The 5,692-nt window shown below is 41.2% G+C and overlaps 1 long non-coding RNA gene across 1 annotated transcript; it reads left to right on the forward strand.

Annotated features, from left to right (window-relative positions):
* Positions 1-6: 6 nt before the first annotated feature.
* On the forward strand, positions 7-5,477 carry LOC138161057 (uncharacterized). Its single transcript, XR_011168257.1, has 2 exons — positions 7-1,591; positions 3,856-5,477. It is a non-coding gene; the product is annotated as an uncharacterized lncRNA (long non-coding RNA).
* Positions 5,478-5,692: the final 215 nt, after the last annotated feature.

Genomic DNA, 5,692 nt, shown 5'->3' on the forward strand with positions numbered 1-5,692 from the left:
TTGTCAGTCTTGTAGTCTCTGTTCTTTTCCCTTCATACCACGTTTCATATGGAGGCCCCAGCGAGATGCTCTCGACATCTGCATCTGCACGGCGTCGGTAAGTCAGGCTTGACCTTAAAGTACCTTTTTATTTCTTGGTTTCTGGTTCTGGTTCTCATGAGATTTGGTTTGGTCCGGGAATAGGTGGGACGCTGCCGTTAAGTTCCCGGTACCCTGGCCAAGGGAGGTGACGACCCCCGAGGCTTTTGGTTTGGTAATCGGATTGTGGGTTAGAGTCCCACCCGATTGTCAAGACACTCGGATTGTGGGTTAGAGTCCCACCCGATTGTCAAGGCGCTCGAATCGTGGGTTAGAGTCCCACTCGATAGCCTGAATTTACTGTGCACAGAACTGTTCGGATTGTGGGTTAGAGTCCCACTCGATAGCCTGAATTTACTGTGCACAGAACTGTTACGTGTTGTGTCTTGTGTTTCTGCTGTGTTCTGTCCCTTCTGTGTCCTTGTTTGTCCTATCCAGTCATCAGGTCCATTATGGGCCAAGGGTCATCCACAGCTGGCCCGTGTACTCCTTTGAAATGCCTTTTGGACAACTTCACAGACTTCCAGAAACGGGCCTCTGGATATGGGGAGTCTGTGACCAAATTTAATTTAGAAAAGTTCTGTACCATTGGCTGCAACTGCAGGACATTCCTTTGAAATGCTGTATCTCTTTCCCTCCTTCTTTCCCCTGCTGCTGAGTGCAGGCTGGAAAGGGAGAGAAAGAGAGCAAAATATTGTCTTGTTTAGGTTATATGATGGTAAATGCAAGTGAAAGAGTACAGGAGAAATGTTAGGTTGGAATTAGAAAGAAATAAAGTATGTATATGATTTTAAAGGGGCTTTAATCAAAGGAAGAGTAGACAGTAGTAAAAGCAAGAAAGTTTAAGCATGTAGCAAAGAAAGGAACATGGGTAGGAAGTTAAGATAGTATAAGTTAGTTGCTATTGAAAAGTGTGAACAGAAGTTTTAAGATCTTTAAAAGTTTGAAAATCTCCTCTTCATTCCACTCTGGCCAAGTGGAGTGAGGAGAGGGAGGGGGAGGAATCTTTTCCCTCAGAACAAAGAGGCAGGTAGATTAACATTTAACTATTTCCTGCCTCACTTAAAAGAGAAAAGTTTTGTGTAACAGAATGCAACTAAAAGGCAACTGAATGCATTCTGGTCATCTTTTGAAAAGTGTCACTCCTAATTTGATGCTAAAGAAAAGTCAGAATTCATTTTACTATTTGGCATTTAGGCAAATTGGAATATTTTCCAAGATTTGATACATAAGGTGAGGTTTTTTGGGTTCTCTAGAACTGGGATAAGGGAGTAGGCGCCACTCCCTCTCCCCCTGCTAGGGAAGTCAAAGCTATCACTTTCAAAGAAGTTTCTAAGGAGTGGACACAAAATTTATTGGAGTAAAAGTTGGAACAGCTAAAAACATTGGGGGGAGGCATAGCAGCTATATTGAGGGCCCCTGGGGCATGCAGACGACCCTCTTTCCTTTCAAATCCCGGGGTCCACAACCAAGCTATGCAACTGTGGGGAGAGGAGAAAGGCCTCTGCACTTGGTAAGCCTAATTTTCTATCAATAATTTTGGTATGTGATGAATCGGAAATGCAATTAATGTCATAATGTCATTGTTCTATTATGGTATCTGTAAATTGTAAAGTCCTCTTATACTGTAAAAATTGAGTGACAAATCAGTTTTCAATCTGAATTTTGTTGAAACTAAAAGATGGAGAAAAAGTTGTATAAAACTAGCTGTGTTTACTTTATCAGTTCTGCTAACCCTATGTTATAATGTTTATTTCATGTGAATTGGATTTTTTTTTATGTTATAATATCTGATGGTTTAAAGCTTTTATATTTGGGATACAAACAAGTAGTAACAATACTGCCAATATTTACTGTGATAGCTGATTGTCCATTTAACTTTTTGGCTAGTCTGGAAATATGCAGTGATTATAAGTTGATTGGTTGTATGGCATTAAAAAAAAGGGGATTTTAGTTTAGTATAACTTCATGTGGAGTGTTAAGGTCATCAGATTGGTAATTCATTTGTTCTTATTTCAAAGTTCAAATTTGAGATATCATTACTGGTAAACATCTGTACTATCTATGCTGTATGAAAAGCAGTTTCTCTTAAAGTTTTGGAGTATTGTAATTTGGGAAAATCTTAAGCTTCCAAGTTTATCTTTGTTTAAAAGGAAGTTTCAGTCAAGATTGTTTAAAATTGTAAGACTGTTAACTAAGTTATTGGGCTACTGTTTTAATGCTAAAACCTAAAACTGTGACAACTTTATACTGACTAGTTCTGCTCATTCAGAACAGTCCCCCTACTACTGTATAATGTTGTAAAATTACCTGGGAAAGCGAACTTGTATGAAGCTCCTAAACAATAAGCTTGACTTACTGAGAAGCAGCAAAGTCTATGTACAAAAGAGTAAAAAGGATCTCTAACAATTGGCCTTACCAGGACAATCTCAGAAAATTGTGAAAGGAAAGATGTTAAAGGGAATCCCTTATGTATATGAGTCCTGGCAAATCTTTGTGGTATATTGCAACTTAATGAGAGTAAATTGATGTTAAGATAAGAAGGTTTGGGGACAAATGGGGATTTCCAAGCCCCTCCTGTCTCTAAATAGTGGTATGGATACCTTTGTATCAAATAGTTTAAGTATGTTGAGAAGGGTGTGAGGAAGTTTTAAGGAAGACAGAAAGATTTGTAACTAGATTTTATAATTAATAGCTCAATCATATTTGAGAAGAAAAGGAAATAAGAATACAAATGCAATATTGAATCATTATCCCATGGACTGAGATTGGGATTATAAAGTTACTGTAGAAAAGTTATATCTGTGCATATGTCATAGGGATCCCAGTGTATTTCAAAGTATAATTGGGTATTAATGCCATTGACTGAATTAATTGTTGGGATTAAATCAGAGACACTTTAGTTGAGAGAACGGAAATTTTAGTGTGAGATCAGATTAAGCATAGTTAGAGATGTTCCTTAACCAATTTGAGATTATAATCATACCTTAAACGGATTGTTGGAGCTTGTTATTTAAGATTTGATGGGATTGTTAACTGACTATTCCTCTGAGTCTAACTCCAGGAATGGACATTAAGAAAGGCTGTCTAAGCCATCTGAGCTACTGATCCATGATGCCAGACCCTATGAGGTACAGATATGGAAGGCCTGTGAAGTATGGGTATGGAAAGTCGGGAGAACGACTGTTCCGCATGAGCTGAGGTAGGATTCTCCTGACTCGACCCTCCCAGTGACACCTGGCAGACTCTGAGCTGGGCTCAATGCAGATTGCAGCTTGGTATACATTTTGCCCAGAACTGACATTCTGAAGTTGGGGGAAATGGTTTCCTCATTACAGCTTTGTCCCTATTCTTGGTGGCAAGTTTCAATAATCAAAAGTTTTGAAGATGCAACAAATCTATTAAATACTTGATTCTGGAACATCTTAAGTTACTAAGCTATGTGTGAGCTCTTTCGTGTTAGCCTACTGGAAAATCTAATATTATTTTTATCTAGGATTAGAACATGTACAGAAAGTTATACAAACTGCTTAAGATCATTCTAAAAGTTTTATGAGTCTTGAACTGTTTTAAAGAAAGGGAAAATACTTTTAGAAGAAATTTTAAATCTCTAGTGGGATTTTGAAGGGCCTATTCTATGGGAAAATATGAAGGACAGTGAAATAGTCTGAGTAACGGGTTATACTAGCCCATACTCACCCCACTTCTGGTCAATTTTCTCTTACTCCTTTTTGGCCCTTGTTTGTCTAGTCTTTTGCTAGATTTGTGTTTTTTTAGGCTCAGCACCCTTCACTGGCAGGTGACTCTTCTGCCGGGAACATTGTCGGCTGAGTATCAACCGTTACCTGAAGTCGTTACCCATCACCCCTTGGACCTGGCATCGGCCAAATTCCGGACCTTGGCTATGGACCCCACGCCTTGAACGATGATACCCTGAGAGGCAGGGAAAGCTCTTCGCCCCTCCTCAGCGGGAAGTAGCTCGGGAGGCTGAGATCATCGTCCTGTGCCCCCAAATGATTTCGGGTGTCATCTGTTTAAGGGGGGAATGATGGGGTACCTGGGGTCTAGGTCAATTTGTGAAACCAACTTGTGAAACCAGTCTGTGAAATTGTAACTGCAATTTGTATTGTAAAGTTGTTATCTGTGAAATTCCTTTCCCAACCTCCTACTCTGCCCCTTCCCCCTATCCCGAATTCCACCTAGGCAACACCCTCAAGGCCAGGGCTGGCCCACACCCTCCTTTATCCTTGCCTTTTGTCTCCTTAACGACCTGGCCCAAATCTTATCTAAACTGTCTATTCACATGCTCCCCTTGGTCAGCTCTGACCTTTGTCTATGCATTGAGGCCCCCTCTCTTTACTTTTATTCCGTTGAGGGTGGGCGAGAGCATGCAAATTTGCCTAGACAGAAAAGAGCCCCCATACTTGTACCTCTGCTTTTAGGACTTGGGATTGCCGGGTCCACTGCAGTAGGGACCACGGCTTTGGTTAAAGGTAATGAGAATTTCTTATCTCAGCAGGCAAATTGATACCGATTTAAGCACCCTGGAGAGATCTGTGGCCCATCTGGAGGAATCTCTCTCCTCCCTGGCTAAAGTGGTGCTTCAGAATCATAGAGGTCTCGATCTCCTCTTTATGAAGCAAGGAGGTTTCTGCCTAGCTTTGGGGGAAGCTTGTTGTTTTTATGCTAACCACTCGGGCATCATAAAGGATGGTCTGAGCCAGCTTCGAAAGCGCTTGGCAGATAGGGAAGAGGCACGCCAAGCCCAGAACAATTGGTATCAATCCCTTTTTTCATGGTCCCCTTGGCTCACCACCTTGTTGACTGCCCTTGCTGGTCCTTTAGTGCTTCTCTTTCTGGCTATAACTCTTGGTCCTGTGCTTTTTAGATCTCTCCTGAACCTTATTAGGTCACGAACGGATGATCTCCGCCTTATGCTTTTAAGGCCCCACTATCATGAACTCCCCGAAGATGACCATGAGGTTTGAAATCTAAGATTAGATTCCGTACAAAAAAGAAGTGGGGAATGAGAAGGGGCCTCCCAAATCAGGAAATGCAAGGAGAAATGTTGATTCCGGTAGGGCCACTCATACCAGGGAATAAACTTGTTAGACTTGTTCTTCTTGCTAGAAGGAATGTCAGCACATTCCTTCCTCACCCTGACTTCCTGGTGACCTTTAAGAATCTCGACCATCCCCCCTGACCCCTATAGAATTGGCGCCAAGCCACTATCTCTAAAGCTCATACTTGTCTGTCACCCAATCCCTGACCTTTGTGTTTCCCGCTCTCCCCAAGAACTGTATAAAAGAATGCCCGAGAAGACACTCGGGGTCCTCCATCTTAAGTGTATGGTTGGACCCGGGTTCGAACTCGTGAATAAATGTTTGTCTTCTTTGTCAGTCTTGTAGTCTCTGTTCTTTTCCCTTCATACCACGTTTCACTGTTCAGGAAAGAAAGCTTACATCCCGATCCAAACGAGTGGCAGGTAATGGTGCCAATTGTCAGTTGGATGCAATAGAATTTTTAAAAAATATTCAGGAAATTGTTTTTCAACTTATCTCCTAGAAGGGAAGATGATAATAATATGCTAGTTTACTGTAAAAAAATAATAAAG

Source organism: Petaurus breviceps, unplaced genomic scaffold, assembly GCF_028583685.1.
Source record: "Petaurus breviceps papuanus isolate PSGF00001 unplaced genomic scaffold, PetGlider_PUasm1.0 183, whole genome shotgun sequence".
NCBI lineage: Eukaryota > Metazoa > Chordata > Mammalia > Diprotodontia > Petauridae > Petaurus > Petaurus breviceps.